This window comes from Nomascus leucogenys, chromosome 1a (genome assembly GCF_006542625.1).
Source record: "Nomascus leucogenys isolate Asia chromosome 1a, Asia_NLE_v1, whole genome shotgun sequence".
Classification (NCBI taxonomy): Eukaryota; Metazoa; Chordata; class Mammalia; order Primates; family Hylobatidae; genus Nomascus; species Nomascus leucogenys.
In genome coordinates this window covers 51,848,235-51,865,062 of record NC_044381.1, presented here as the reverse complement: position 1 = coordinate 51,865,062, position 16,828 = coordinate 51,848,235, and the positions used below count along the sequence as shown (strand labels likewise).

Below are 16,828 nucleotides of genomic sequence, written 5' to 3'. Positions count from 1 at the left end.
TCTTTCTTTCGACAGGGTGTCTCTCTACTGCTCAGGCTGGAACACAGTGGTGTGATCATAGCTCACTGCAGCCTCGACTTCCTGGGCTCAGGTGACCCTCTCGCCTGAAACCATACTCCCCCTCAAGTAGCTGAAACTACAGGTATGTACCACCACACCCAGCTAATTTTTATTTTTTGTGGAGACGGGATCTTGCTTTGTTGCCCAGGCTGGTCTTGAATTCCTGGCCTCATGCGACCCTCCGTCTGCCTCTCAATGCACTGGGAGCCACTGTGCCCAGCCCTGTGTTTCTTTTACAAGTGATGTTTTAGCATAATTCTGTGAAGCCCAGGGAGAAGATTCTGTATGATTTCAGTAATGTGAAAGTTGTTCAGACTTGCTATGTTGTCCAGCATACATCAATTTCATAAATGTTCCAAATACACTTGAAAAGGAAATGTTTTCTGTGGTTGTTGGTTGGAGTGTTCCTCTTGTCAATTGTGTCAAGTTTATTAACCTTGTTCAAGTCTTCTGTATTGTTAATGATTTGCTTATTTTTTGCTTGTTTTGAGTGTTTGCTTATTCTATCATTTATTGAGAGAGGGGTGTTAAAATCTCTCACTGAAAGTATGACTTCATTTCTTTCTTCAGTTTTTGCTATAAATATTTTGAGGCTAGGTTATTAGGATGAATTCAAATTTAGAATTCTTGTATCTTCTGGAAAACTTAACCTTTTTCTCATAATAAAGTTTCCCTATTTATCTCTAGCGATACTTTCTGCTGTAACCACTAATTTAATGTTAATATAGCTACACCTTCTTTCTTCTGGTTAATGCTTGCATCCGGTTTTTTTGTTTGTTTTCATTTTGTTTTGTTTTTTGAGACGGAGTCTCACTCTGTCACCCAAGCTGGAGCGCAGTGGCACCATCTCGGCTCACCGCAACCTCCGCCTCCTGGGTTCCAGCGATTTTCCTGCCTCAACCTGCCAAGTAGCTGGAGTAGCTGGGATTACAGGCACTTGCCACCACGCCCAGCTAATTTTTGTATTTTTAGTAGAGATGGGGGTTTCACCATGTTGGCCAGGCAGGTCTTGAACTCCTAACCTCAGGTGATCCGCCTGCCTTGGCCTCCCAAAGTGCTGGGATTACAGGCATGAGGTACCGCGCCCGGCCCATTCTTTTTTTATCCTTTTCCTTTTCCTATCCAATTACTTTCAATCATTTTGAACATTTTATATGGCTTTCCTTAATTTTTTTTTTTTTTTTTTTTTTTTTTTTTTTTTTTTTTTTTTGAGATGGAGTCTCGCTCTGTCACCCAGGCTGGAGTGCAGTGGCACAATCTCGGCTCACTGCAAGCTCCACCTCCCGAGTTCACACCATTCTCCTGCCTCAGCCTCCTGGGTAGCTGGGACTCCAGGTGCCCGCCACCATGCCCGGCTAATTATTTTTTGTATTTTTAGTAGAGACGGGGTTTCACCGTGTTAGCCAGGATGGTCTCGATCTCCTGACCTCGTGATCCACCCACCTTGGCCTCCCAAAGTGCTGGGATTACAGGTGTGAGCCACCGCCCCCAGCCTCCTTAATTTTTTAATATTTCCTTTACATATATTTTCGCTGATTTTTAAAAATTATAGACATTGTGACTATTCAAACCAACATATCTCCAAAAATAATTCCTTAATATCATCTAACACCGAGCCCACACTCAGCTAACTCCAGTTGTTTATAACGTGACTTTTAGAACTGTGTGTGTCAGCCAGGCGCGGAGTTCGAGACCAGCCTGGCCAATATGATGAAACTCCATCTCTACTAAAAATACAAAAATTAGCCGGGCATGGTGGTGCATGCCTGTAGTCCCAGCTATTCCGGAGGCTGAGGCGGAGAATTGCTTGAACTCGGGAAGTGGAGGTTGCAGTGAGCCAAGATCGTGCCGCGCAGAATTGCTTGAACTCGGGAAGTGGAGGTTGCAGTGAGCCAAGATCGTGCCACTACGCTCCAGCCTGGGCGACAAGTGAGACTCCGTATCAAAAAGAAAGAAAGAAAGAAAAAAGAACTGTGTGTGTCATTGCATTTAACTGTATGGCTCTTAGTCTTTTAAAATCTAAAATAAGCTAACTTAATTGATAAATTGTTATGTCAGGAGTGACCATAGGAAATGAAACAGATATTTTAAAAATCACTCTTATAAATATATAAGGAATATATTCAGTACATCCCCTTTATAAGAAAAATCAGAAAGATACAAAAAGTAGAAATAAGAAAATAAATATTTTTATGGCTTTTACCAATTGTGAGCATGACTACCTTCCTGATACATTTATCTCTGTCTAGCTCCTTATCTGTCAATACTTTTACAAGGTGAGGCCATTCTGTATGTAATTCTGCATTTACTGTAGGCAGTTTTATATCTTGCTTTGTATCTTTAAAATTGATATGATTATACTTTTTTTTTAAGAGACAGGGTCTCACTTTGTTGCCCAAGCTAGGCTGGAGTGCTGTGGCATGATCATAGTTCACAACAGCTTGAATTCCTGGATTTAAGTGATTCTCCTGCTTCAGCCTTCCAACTAGTTGGAACTACAGATGCATACCACTGCACCCAGCTCATTAAAAAAAAAATGTTTTTATAGAATGGGGTCACTTGCATTGTTGCCCAGGCTGGTCTCAAACTCCTGACCTAAAGCTATCCTCCCACCTCAGCCTCCCAAAGCACAGGGATTACAGGCATGAGCCACCACAACTTGCCAGTAATTATATTTTTAATGGCTGCATATTGTACCATTAAGTGACTATGCTAATTTTGTAAACAAACATCTTCTGTTGAATATTTAGTTTTTTCCAATTGTAATTGTTAATAAAAATAAACATATTTTTGAAGAAATTTTAGTCTGCTTCACATTATAGCCTAATCCTAGACTCTTAAAAGTGATATTTCTTGTTTCTTTTTCTTTTTTTTTTTTCTTGAGACAATGTTTCGATCTTGTCGCCCAGGCTGCAGTGCAATGGCGCAATCTTGGCTCACTGCAGCCTCTGCCTCCCGGGTTTAAGCGATTCTCCTGCTTCAGCCTCCTGAGTAGCTGGGATTACCGGTGCCCGCCACCATGCCCAGCCAATTTTTGTATTTTAAGTAGAGACGGGGTTTCACCATGTTGGCCAGGCTGGTCTCCAACTCCTGACCTCAGGTGATCCACCAGCCTAAGTCTCCCAAAGTGCTGAGATTACAGACGTGATCCACTGCACCCAGCAATGAAATTTTTTAATGCAAAGGTTTAACCTCTTTTAAAGCTTTCCAGAAAAGTGTTCAAAACTTTTAAAATTCCAGTGAGCTAAAGTTTACTACATTGAGATTAATGTCCTCATCATAGCAGACACAGCCTGCGAGGCTTCATGGATACTTGTTTTGGACACCTGTTGTGGAAGCTGACGATGCCAGATACTTTCCCAGGATCTCTTGAAGCGGGGGCACTGCCCTGTGACCTGGGATAGACCGATCCAATTGGCTCCCTCCAGACTGCAGCAGAGGCTGTTTATACCAAGAAGCACAGTAGAGAATCCCTTTGGGGGATGCCTGTAGTGGCAGGAGCTGAGGGGTGCTGCATCTGATGTACAGAGCTGAGGTGGTGGCCATGAGGTCCAGCACTCAGTGCTGGTGGCAGTGGTGTCCTCACCAGTAAGGGCTTGGGTATGATTTTGGCTCTGGCTGTGGCTGATTCTAGTTTTTCTTCTTCTTGCCCATTTACTGAGCCTGGTTGTCTAGCCCTTCCTGATCTTCTTTCAAGTCCCAGTACCCTTCAATAAATTACTTTTCTGTTAAAACTAGTCAGTTTGATTCTATGGCTTGCAAAAAAGAATTTGATGAATCTTCTATACAGGGATTCTTCTTCTGTGTAGCAAGGCCCATTTCAAATAGCAGGAGTATTGGCATGCTGAGGGAGCGCCAGGGTGATACAGAACTCAGCGTGGTCACGTGTCAGGGCTGGGAGTTGGAAGAGCCCAGGTCAGTGAACTGGGACAATATTGGAATCTGAAGGTAAAAATAGCTTCTTAAGTTAACATACCGGGCATGGTGGCTCACGCTTGTAATCCCAGCACTTTGGGAGGCTGAGGCGGGCGGATCACCTGAGGTCAGGAGTTCGAGACCAGCCTGACCAACATAGAGAAACCCCATCTCTACTAAAAATACAAAATTAGCTGGGCATGGTGGCGCATGCTTGTAATCCCAGCTACTCGGGAGGCTGAGGCAGGAGAATCGCTTGAACCCAGGAGGCGGAGGTTGCGGTGAGCCGAGATCGTGCCATTGCACTCCAGCCTGGGCTCGAAAATCCATTCCAAAAAACAAAAACAAAAACAAGAAGTTAACATCAGCTGGGCGCAGTGGCTCATGCCTGTAATCCCAGCACTTTGGGAGGCCGACACCGGTGGATCACAAGGTCAGGAGATCGAGACCATTCTGGCTAACACAGTGAAACCCAGTCTCTACTAAAAATGCAAAAAATTAGCCAGATGTGGTGGCAGGCGCCTGTGGTCTCAGCTACTTGGGAGCCTGAGGCAGGAGAATCAGTTGTTGCAGTGAGCCAAGATTGCACCACTGCACTCCAGCCTGGGCGACAGGGCAAGACTCCATCTCAAAAAAAAAAAAAAAAAAGAAGTTAACATGTATGGCTGGCCACACCTCCACGACTTTGGGAAGCTGAGGCAGGTGGATCACTTGAGTCTAGGAGTTTGAGACCAGCCTGGCCAACATGGTAAAACCCTGTCTCTACTAAGAATACAAAATTATATGGGCGTGGTAGTGCATGCCTGTAGAACTAGCTACTTGGGAGGCTGAGGCAGGAGAATGGCTTGAACCCAGGAGGTAGAGGATGCAGTCAGCTGAGGTTGTACCACTGCACTCCAACCTGGACAACAGAACGAGACTCTGTCTCAAAAAAAAATAAATAAATAAATAAAGTTTGATTCTTGGGCATGCAGTCTGTATGGTAATAGAGTGATTCAGGGGCTGATTCAGGAGTCCAGCTCTTGTAAATGTGTTACTAGAAACCAGTCTGGGAAGGTGACTAAACATTAAGCCTCTGAATGGACAAGAAGCCAGGCAGCCTAGGTTGAGATGGGTGTTGGGTCTGAGACTATACATGGGCAGGGGGCAGTGGTAGATAGAGCTGTGCAGACTTGGAGTGGAAGCCAACAACCACCAGGGAAGGCCATGGCAACCACTTAGGAATTTCTTTTTGGCCATTTCTTCAGAACCAGTTTCCAAGTAATATGACAAAAGCAGCCTCGTAATGTTAAGAGGTAAACTTTGTTTCTGACCAAAGCAGTATTACTCACTTTGATATCTTTCCCATAGGGATGGGCTTTGATAAATTTAGACCACTTCAAAAATCCAGAAAACCAAGTCTGTAACCACTAGGGACATTTAGAAGAACATTGCAGCTCTAAAGGCGATCTTTAGAATAGCTATTTGTTTAGGCTTTATGTGTTTCCAAAGTTAACCAGTGTTTCACATCAGCTATCTTCTCTAACCCTCTCAACAACCCTGAAAGGTAGGTATTAGTAACCCCACTTCATGGATGAAAGAACAGGCTGAGAAATTAAGTATCAGGTTAAATTGTAAATGAGTGGTAAAGCAAGAATTCAAACCCAGATCTGGTTCGCTTTTTCTGTAGGCAGTGTTTAAGGAGGATCCAAAAATACTATAAGTGACGCCAGCGTTAGTGTTGCCTCCTCAGAAGACTGCTTTCAGGGCAACAGTATACATCTGCCCTGTAAATTCTGGATGGTAAATATGACAAAACCTCTCTCCTTGACCCAGCTCTAGTGAGACTGCTCTAAGCCCTCTTCTCAACATGGCTCAACCTTGGGCTTCAGTGTACATTTTGTTGGGCCTGCATTGCTCAGTTTTAGGACGAGTCCGGTTAAGTTAAAGAGAATCTCACAGCTTTTATATCAGATTCTTCCATATCTGATCAAATTCCTCATCCCCTACCTTCAATATCTGATCACTCTGCCCTGTCTGCACTAAGAATCTCCCCTCCCCCTTGATGTCTCCTCTTAGTCATTTTCCATCCACCAATCTCTCCCCACTCTTCAAACCTGCTCCTTGGCTATAAGTCCCTACCCCTTCTTGTCTTATTTGCAATAGAGCTCAGTTCTACACTGGGGTCTCTTTTTCCTGATTGCAATAGTTCCTGAATAAAATCTGTTTTTACCACTTTATCCACTGTCTAGCTCTGGTTTTCTTTACCAGAAGTCACAGTTAACACATGTGAAAACCCATTTGCAAAACAAATCCACAGGACTCAGTCCATGTGCTGTGAAGTCTTTGATTAAGGGCTTAAAAACAATGAAAAGTAATAAACACATCTGAATACAATTCAGGCAATAAAACACTTTCATTGGTTTTCATACTCAGCAAAAGTATTTTTACTGGTTAAAAGATAAATAATTCTCACTCTACTAACTCAATGACACATTGAAACATTAGCCTAAGTTGTGCAACTTTCAATGAAGCTACTCTCTTTGCGTAGTCACGGCCCTTTCTGCCAAGGTACAGGAGAGCAAACCCACGCATGAATTCCGTTCATCTCAGGGCATTTCTTTCTGTGGTTCTTAATGTGTCTTTGTGAAGGAATGCACACTCACAACAGCTGAAAATCTAACCCTCTAGATTTCATTTAGCTAACATCAGGCCAGTCTTCGGACTGAAGCTAATGCCCACATATAGGAGGAAGGGAGAGGAATCATTGAATTGCAACCCTTTTAGACTTCCTCCATGATGAAGCAGAGGGGAGGACTATTGTTTGGGAGATGTGTGTGGGAGGTGAAGATTTCAGATTTTCTTTAAAATAATAATTGACTGCACAGGCAGCAGCAAAGCCGGCCTGTCCGTTGTGGGATTGTCTCTGTGTTGTTACGAGGTCTGGCCAAGTTGGGGAGCCTCAGCAGGGGATTGCTCAGTTGATCAAGTCTTAATTTGTCTTCTCCACCCTGGGTGGTGCTCTGTCCCTTTCATCTCCCAATCACCGACATGGTGGGAGATGTTGAGGGCAGTGCTGTGTTATCTTAAGGTTTCCTTCAAGAAAGCAAAACCAAACAAACAAGCAAACACTTTTTGCTTCCCAACTGTGCACCCCTAGGGGAGATTCAAAGGCTCTTCTGAACCAGACAGGTGCTGATGTCTCTGCTGCCATTTGGATGTGGGTTTGGCGACGGTGGCAGGAGTGAAGGGAAAGCAGAGGGAAGAGTTAGGCAGAGGGATCTCGATTGCCATTTCTTCCTGCTGCAGTCGCTTCAGACGGTTCAGCTTCCAGCCAGACAGTTCCTAATGGACCCGCACAGCATGCAAAAAAACCCTCCTTTGTAAAAATAACTTCTTTGATTTCTCCCAGCCTTGGGCCCTGTTTAGTTAGGGGCAATGACCAGGAGGCAAGTCGTTTCGGGCCTTGCTGGTAGAGTGAGGGGGAGATCGCCCATGGCTTCCCCAGCTGCACTGCCTGTGGAGCAAAGGGTTCAGAAGCAGAGGATTTTTAAAAATATAATAATAAAAAAAAATGAAAGAAAGAAGCCCTCTTTGAAAATCCTTACTGTTTCCCACTATCTCCTACAGCGATTGCCCTTTCATTAGTGTGGAAATCCAACAATGTGGAAATCGAGTTTTTTTTTTTTTTTTTTTTTTTTTTGCTTTGATATCAGCCTAACCCTTGAGGCTAAACTTGTGGTAAGCCACCTATCCATGTTAGCTAAAATAGAGTTGTAGCTGGAATCACCACCTAGTCCTATAGCTGTTGTACATTTTCCTGTTTATCCTTTGAGGAGTGAGACAATAACCACATATTGTTTTATTATTCAGGATCCCCTGGGTTGCTGGCAACTGAAACCCGAATTGAATTTGTTTAAGAATAAAGGAGGAATTTATTGGGAGAATATTAGGATATTTTAAGTAACTGAAGGCGGGGTTAAGAGGTCAATCTATGAGAAAGACAAGGAACCAGCCAGAAATTTAACAATAAAATGAAATAAAACTGGAACCAAGACTCCCAAGTGCTCCCTGGATTCCTTCTCTCTCTGTCTGCAGCTCTATCCTTCCTGGTATCCAGGGCTTTCTCTCTCATTGTAGATCTGAGTCTTACATACTGTGGGTTAAAACACCAAAGAGAGCCTGATTTTGTTTCTTAATTCTAGATAGAAAGTCTTGGGGAAGGCTCTGACTGTGCTGGCTTCAGGCAAGGGCCCCAGCTGGGTCCAGGCAACTCTAGTTGGTGGAGGCAGGGTCATGTAAGAACATGGCCACACTTCCCCTATCCCCTGAACCACATGTTTAGAGGGCGGAAAGGAGCAATTCCAAACAGGGGGCTTCTTTCTTGGAAGGAAGGATGGGTTCTGATCAAAGAAAGCAGCAGCCATTTACTAAACATACATAACATACTTGCATATGGACTTGAGAAATGTTTCTTAGGGATTTTGGCCGTCTTGGTAATAATCAGAGTCTTGGTAAAAGTCAGAAATAAAAAACCTAATCAGATGCATCTACATGGCAAAAACCATAAGATTCTTTTATTTGTTTTTAACTCGAAACTCCAAAGATGACAGAATATATTGAGAATGACTGGACCCACACTCTGAAGCAAACTTAATACATAGCAGTTACATTCATATTTATATGTACCATAGTGCATGGGACTTCAATGAGTTCTTACATTCACCTCTAGTTTCTCCTCCCTAAGGAAGCAATGACCACTGCAGATTGAAGCAGCTAAGGGGGTTTTCTAGGCTTATGTGGATTGGATTCTCTTTGGCATGCTCACTGTTGTTTTTTTCTTGCTTGAGTTGGTCTGAGCTGAGATGTCCACTCTTTACTGGAGGACTGTCATTTTGGAGACTTGCCTCTGCTAGCTCACTAGACGGGCTGTGCTCACTGTGGCCTCCTGACCTGGATGAGTCAGTCAGCACACTCTCAAGGGGTCCTATCTCTTTCTGCATGGGTGGCTATCTCTGCAAGGGCTGTGATGGTGGGTAAAATGTCCAAAGACTCATAGGCAGGATGAAATGCACCATTGTCCATTTACTCAACTCAGTGGTATCTGACATAACACCACAGAACACACCTTCTCTCCACCACGCATCTTGCCTAACCCTACCTGCTGGCAGTATGTTGCCAGCAACCTGGATATTATTGTTAATTAATTCATGCCTAACATGCAGTGGCTTATACTTGGTATTATTGAATGTCTAAGAATAGGCACAGAGCCTGAAATTGAGAAGTGAAAACTGCAAAATGGCTGGGTGGAAAAAATGATGGGACATGGAGCAGGCCTTTTGGTATTTTCCCTGTAGTTATCTTTCACAGGTTAAATAAGATTAATATTCATGGTGAACCAAGAGCAATTAGCTACTTTGCATGTGTTACTACTGCTTCTTAGCCTATTCTAAACTCTGTTTTATGTATTTATTTTAAAGGACTTTGCCTTGATTAGGGCCATTCGTATAAGACCTTGTACTTTGCATATTTGCAATCATGTTTGCATGTTTGCATTTCTAAAGTTTTGAATTTCAAATCAGGCAACGAGTTTCAGCAAATATACTTCATGTACACATGACTATAATCAGGGTGTGAGACTATACTCCAATAAAATCCAAAAATGGCCTCTAGGAATAAAAGATTTTGATGTTTTCTATTTATAATAAAAATTTGGGGTGAGGGTTGGCTTTATTTTAAAAACAGAATAATTCTGTATGTAATTTAAATGCAAAATTGTGAACTAGTATTTTTCTAATTGTATTCAAAATCTGAACCCCCTGATGGGGGCAAGGGAAGGTTGGAATATTCTTATCCATAGTGAAGACCGAACAACAGGCCTTTCCCCTTTTCTTTCCTCTGCTTCCCTGGGACAGCAGTGCCCACTGTCATGCACGTATCACTTACTCTCATACTGTTTTCCAGGATACTTGGCCAAGGCATTCTTCTAACATGTTATAAGATGATTTCAGAAATAATTTTTATCAGATCACAGTTAATCTTTCTAACAGATCTGTGAGGTAAACATCCTAGGCCCACTCACTATAAATGTCAAGGCTGCGATTTTTAGCCAGATTTTTTTGACTTCTAATCAAGGACCTTTTTCACTTCATTTATATTTCTCAAATTAAGGTCTGAAGATCCTTGAAAGTCTTCAGTCATATTCTCAAGGGGCCTTGAGTTCTCTGTGAGAATTCAATTTTGTATTTTCATTTTGATGCTAATAATCAGTGAAGATCAACATATTTTAGTTCATTTGGATGATCAACTTAACGGAGAGCTTCTGCATACTTTCGGGGCCTGCGTTTTTATCTGTGTTTAAGATTTTCTTGGTGACAGGGAGTGACAGTTTCTTTGTCATAGAAAAATCATTGTAAATGATTTAAAAAAAAACAAAACGCACAGACATGTGAATGTTGTGTTCTTACCAAGTGAAGGCCCAATGACCTCATCACAGGATGTACAAAGGAAGGTTCTGCATAATGTAAATAGAGACAAGCAGTGGAAGCATTGAGTCACTGCAAAGCATGAGGCCAGCAGGCTGAACTCAGGAGAGCCTGGGCAGGGAGCACCACTTTCATGCTGTTGAGGGGAGTGACCATTCTGTATTTGTTCCATTAAATTAAAAGTATTCATCTGAATTGTATGACTTTCCTACATTTGTTCACCTATAAGTTTGTTTTGGTTTTATTGTGGCATGATGTCTATATGAAAACATTCTTTGTATCTAGTTTAAAGTTTACATATATTAAAAATAATATTTTAATAAAAATCACTTAGGGATGACATCAGAGGTCCATGAGAATGTCTTTCCCTTAAAGACGGTCACACATTATTCCATCGGCACTCCATCATAGGCTAAGTTTCCAAAGAAGTTTTAGGAAAGAGGAAAGTATATTTGAGGGTTTTTGTTCTGTTTTTTTTTTTCTTTTTTCTTTTTTTTTTTTGACAGAGTTTCGCTCTTGCTGCCCAGGCTGGAGTGCAGTGGCGTGATCTCGGCTCACTGCAGCCTCCGCCTACCAGGTTCAAGCGATTTTCCTGCCCCGGCCTCCAAGTAGCTGAGATTACAGGCGCCCACCATCATGCCTAATTTTTTGTAGTTTTAGTAGGGACGGGGTTTCACCATGTTGGCCAGGCTGGTCGTGAATCCCTGACCTCAGGTGATCCACCCGCTTTGGCCTCCCAAAGTGCTGGGAGTACAGGCATGAGCCACTGCACCGGCCCATGTTTGAGTTTTATGCAATTTATGTTGGCAACTTGTTAACAACACCAGAGGCCCTACCTTCAAAATATATCCAGAGTCCGGTTGCTTTTACTCTCTCTATTCTTAGTGCCTGGTTTAGTCACCATTTCTCAGCTGCCTGGATGACAGCCACAGCTCCCAGCTCCTGCCAACCCCTCTGTCCATTCTCAACCTACAACCAGAGGGAGGCTGCTCAAGCCTGAGCCGGATCCTGTCACCCCTCTTCTTCCCACCTGCTAATGGCTCCCCTCTCTCTCAGAGTGACTGCCAAAGGCCCCCTTACCAGTGAGAGATGACAGTTCTGGCAGTCCTCACAGCCTTCGCTTGCTCTCGGTGCTTCCTCTGCCTGGGCTCCCACTTTGGCGGACTTGAGGAGCCCTTCAGCCCACCGCTGCACTGTGGGAGCCCCTTTCTGGGCTGGCTAAGGCGGGAGCCGGCTCCCTCCGCTTGCAGGGAGGTGTGGAGGGAGAGGCGCGAGCAGGAACCGGGGCTGCGCGCGGCGCTTGCGGGCCGGCTGGAGTTCCGGCTGGGCGTGGGCTTGGCGGGCCCTCCCACTCAGAGCAGCCGGCCGGCCCTGCCGGCCCCAGGCAATGAGGGGCTTGGCACCCGGGCCAGCGGCTGCGGAGGGTGTACTGGGTCCCCCAGCAGTGCCAACCCACCAGCGCTGCGCTCGATTTCCCCCCCGTCCTTGGCTGCCTTGGCAACAGAATCTCTTGAATCCAGCGGGCAGAGGTTGCAATGAGCCAAGATTGGGCTACCGCACTCCAGCCTGGGAAACAGAGCAAGACCTTGTCACACACACGCACACACAAACACACACACACACACACACACGCCATTCAAACAGCAAAATCTGAAAGATTTTGGCCAATTTATTTAGTTTTTTGAAACGGAGTTTCACTCTTTTGCCCAGCCCAGAGTGAAGTGGCACAATCTTGGCTCACTGCAACCTCTGGCACCTGGGTTCAAGCTATTCTCCTGCCTCAACCTCCTGAATAGCTGGGACTATAGGCACCCACCACCACACCTGGCTAATTTTTGTGTTTTTATTTTTTTATTTTTATTTTTTTATTTTTTTTTAGAAGGAGTCTCTCCCTGTCGCCCAGGGTGGAGTGCAGTGGCAAGATCTCGGCTCACTGCAAGCTCTGCCTCCCAGGTTCATGCCATTCTCCTGCCTCAGCCTCCCGAGTACCTGGGACTACAGGCGCCAGCCACCACGCCCGGCTAATTTTTTGTATTTTTACTAGAGACGGGGTTTCACTGTGTTAGCCAGGATGGTCTCGATCTCCTGACCTTGTGATCCCCCTGCCTCGGCCTCCCAAAGTGCTGGGATTACAGGCGTGAGCCATCGCGCCTAGCATTTTTGTGTTTTTAATAGAGACGGGTTTCGCCACGTTGGCCAGGCTGGTGTCAAACTCCTGACCTCAGGTGATCCACCTGCCTCAGCTTCCCAAAGTGCTGGGATTACAGGCGCGAGCCACCGTGCCTGGCCTGATTTTTACCAATTTTTAAAATGTACCTTTAACAGACATTTTTTTTTTCAGACCTGCATTCTTGTGATGATAAAAGGGGCCAGAACCAATTGAGGGTTCTTTTAGAGTCTTTTCTCCAGCTACCCAGGTGGCCAAAGGTGGGGAAGAGGGGACAGGAAGGGTCAGGACATATGGGCCCTGAGAATCTTTTGGTTTCTGGCTCGACTTCTCTTTTGTAGGGTCTGCTGAGGCTTCGCTAGGCCCAGAGAGATACAAGCAAGGGGTTGGGGCTGTGGAGACTGGAATGGAATATAAATAAAAATCAATAATCATATGCCTTAAAGTGTTCCCTTCATGACCTTTCAGCCTTGGTCAAAGCATTTTGGGGTTTTTTTTGTTTGTTTTTTATTTTTTATATTTTGTAGAGATGGGGTCTCCCTGTGTTGCCCAGGCTGGTCTTAAACTCCTGGGCTCAAATGACCCTCCCACCTTGGCCTCCCAAAGTGCTGGGATTATAGGTATGAGCCACCGTGCCTCACTGGTCAAGGCATTTTGTATTGAAGATTTCCCTCTCAGATATAGACAGAATAATACCTAACACTTACACCATGTAAAAGGATGGACTTGGGCATTTAATGCTGCTTACATGGCCAGTGATACATAAGTCTAAGGAGTTGTCTACTCCAGCCGGGTGCAGTGGCTCATGCCTGAAATCCCAGCACTTTGGGAGGCTGAGGTGGGCGGATCACCCAAGGTCAGTAGTTCAAGACCAGCCTGGCCAACATGGTGAAACCCCGTCTCTACTAAAAATACAAAAAAATTAGCCAGCCATAGTGGCGGGTACCTGTAATCCCAGCTGCTTGGGAGGCTGAGACAGGAGAGTCACTTGAACCCGGGAGCTGGAAGTTGCAGCGAGCCAAGACTGTGCCATTGCACTCAAACCTGGGCAACAAGAAAGAATCTCCGTCTCAAAAAAAAAAAAAAAAAAAAGAACTGTCTACTCCATTTAGTGATTAGTAATATTTCAGTGGAAAAGATCTTACCTAAGGATAATTGTTTCGATAAAAATATTTCAATTCCCATAGCAAGAAAAAAAAATTTCAATTCCAAATTCTATTGCTTCCCCATTTAAATGAAAGTACAGAAATCCATTAATTCTGTAGCACATGCCCGAGAGCAGATAATAGTCCAAAGCGTGCCTCCTAAGGAAGGGTTGTTGGTTCATTCTTTGCATTATTGAGAAAACTAAAAAACGTTAGTCTGTAAGATGATTTTGTTTTTTCCATTGGAAGAGAACAGAAGTCAATATAAGAAACAAGTAATATTTGTAGTCTCCAGAAAGGGGATGGCTTAGAAACTGGATGAAGAAAGACTTACTCTTCACATCTGTACCTTTTGAATTTTGTAACAAGCAAATGCATTATTTTATAATAATGCATCTGTCAATAAAAAAACAATGAAAGATGCACCTTATGTCTCCTGGCAGTGCCAAGAGGTCCTATCTCTGTGGTCTTTGCTCTTCAACCAGGTGATCCCTTCAACCAGGAGAACACTACAAATCCCATTAATAAGGCTCTACAAAAAAATACAAAAATTAGCCGGGCATGGTGGCACATGCCTGTAATCCCAGCTACTTGGGAGGCTGAGCTGGGAAGACTGCTTGAGCCCAGGAGGCAGAGGTTGCAGTAAACTGAGATGGCACCACTGAACTCCAGCCTAGGTGACAGATGAGTCCCTGTCTCAAAAACAAACAAATAAACAAACAAAAAACTAGTTTCACCTGTTTCTTTCTATTTGCATAATGTGACGACTAGAAAGCTTAAAATTATACATGTGGCTCACAGTATATTTCTCTTGGACAACACTGTCTGGAGTTTATGGTGAGCCCAATGTGTCCAAAGACCTAAAGCTACTAGAGTGTGGTTAGCACGTGAAGGGTAAGGGGGTTGTGGCAAGGACAGGCCTGGGTATAGGCAGTGATCACAGCAGTCATGATTGCCCTTGGAGGTCATTTCAAGGATTCAGACCTTCCTAAGGGCATAGGAAGCTACTGGGGAGGTTTCCTCAGGGCAGTGATAAGAACAGATCTGCATTTAAAAAAACACTTGGCTTTTGTAGGAAATTCACAGGAAGGGCTGCTGCAATCACCCATAGCTGTTCTGTGCACTTAGATGAAAATCCAAATTCCTCATCTCAGCCTTCAAGGCCCTTTGCATTGGACTCCAGCATCCTGCTGCCACCTCATCAAATGCCATGACCTCCTATTGTCTCTCTGAAACAGGGCAGAATCTTTTCCATCTCAGGACCTTCTCACTTGTAAATTCCCTTTGCCTGGAATGCTTTTCCTTGGCGCATCTCAGAACTGGCTCTTTGTAGTAACCAGAGGTATTTTTTTTTCAGCTTCTGTGTCACCTCCTCAGATAAGCCTTCTCTCACCCCCCTTCCTAAAATATCCTCCTCCAGTTAATTATTTCCTTCATTGCATTTATCACTGTCTGAAATTATCTTAGGATTTATTTGTTTGCTTGTCTATTGTCTATGTTTGTATATTAGGATATAAACTTCTGGAAAGCAAAGGCCTTGCTAAGTCTAATTTGCTCTTTTGCATGACGATGGGCGCTTTGAGGATAGAAGGGGTACAGGGAAACCCGTAGACCAAGTGCAGGAGAAGGCCCAGGATAGAACTCTAAGGAGGGTAAGTGTGCAGGAGGTGAATGACAGAAGGAAAGCAGGCGCTGGAGACTGAAGGAGCATCCAGGCAGAAAGAGCTGCATCCTGCCACAGAGGGCCATAGAAGAAAGGGTTTCAGGAAGGAGCTCTTGGTCAATAGCAGAAAGTGATGCCTAGAGGATAAGTATAGTGTCCACTGTCTATAGTGAGTAGGGGGCATTGATAGCCTTGGAGGAAGTTCTGTGGAGTGATGGGGTGGAGGGCAGATGGCAGTGGGCAGAAGCACAAGAAGCCGGTGGTGAAGTAGAGGGGGTGGATGTGCACACCTCCACTCCTCCATGACATGTGACAGTGGGATGGGGATGGGGCTGGAATCGGATATGGGGCCTTTGGAGGAATTTTTTTTTTTTTTTATCAAATGGGAGACAGTTGAGCTGATGGGCTGAAGCTGGAAAAGTTAAAGGAAAAGGAGAGATAGGAGATGACGGATGTCATGGAGTCTGTGAGAGGCAGGAGGGGAGGAATCAGAAGACTGTAAGAGGATGGGCTTTAAATAGGAGAAGTAGGACACCACTTCCGTTATAACAGGAGAAAAGGCAGGATTTTTTTCTGTTTGTTTGTTTTGAGACTGAGTCTCACTCTGTCACCCAAGATGGAGTGCGGTGGCACAATCATGGCTCACTGCAACATCCGCTTCCTGGGTTCAAGCGATTCTCCTGCCTCAGCCTCCTGAGTAGCTGGGATTACAGGCATGTGCCACCACGCCCGGCTAATTTTTGTATTTTTAGCAGAGACAGGGTTTCACCATGTTGGCCAGGCTGGTCTTGAACTCCTGACCTCAAGTGATCCACCCACCTGGGCCTCCCAAAGTACTGGGATTACAGGCGTGAGCCACTGCGCCCGGCCAGGATATTTACTCAACACTTGTGATTGGCAGACAAGGAACATGGTCCCATCTCCAGAAGGCTGCAGTCTGGTTGGAGTGGCAAGACATGGCAGCAAAGGAGAATAACTCAGTGTGTGGTAAGCCTACAGGAAATGAGTGCTGTAATATTTCGGAGGAGAGCAAGATTAACTCCTGATGCTGTGATCAAGGAAGTTTTCATGAGAAGAGGCATTTGATTTGGGACTTGAAAACAGAGGAGCATTTTACTAGCTGGAAATATAAGTGGTAAAAGAAAATAAAGGAGAAGGAGAGTGCATTTCATGTAAATAGACTGGCATGAACAAAGGAATGAAATAATGTATTTTAATCAGTTTATCCTTTTGGTAAAGAAACAGGGACAATTTTTTTTTTGGTCTATACTCTGATAAAACATGGCAATTTAGAGGAAGAAAGAGACTTTAGAGATTATCTCATCAAATGTCCTTATTTTTCTAGGTATGAAAACTGAGGTGCAAAAAGAAATAACTATTGAAAGTCACAAAACTGGTAAGTGACAGAGTTGGG

General features: G+C 44.2%; 1 long non-coding RNA gene across 1 annotated transcript in view; it reads left to right on the top strand.

Annotated features, from left to right (window-relative positions):
- Positions 1-16,828, top strand: part of LOC115835729 — a 78,124-nt gene that overhangs the window by 51,674 nt on the left and 9,622 nt on the right. Inside the window, exon 3 of the long non-coding RNA XR_004030758.1 lies at positions 16-142. This is a non-coding gene — a long non-coding RNA (uncharacterized LOC115835729). The remainder of the gene's footprint in view (positions 1-15; positions 143-16,828) is intronic.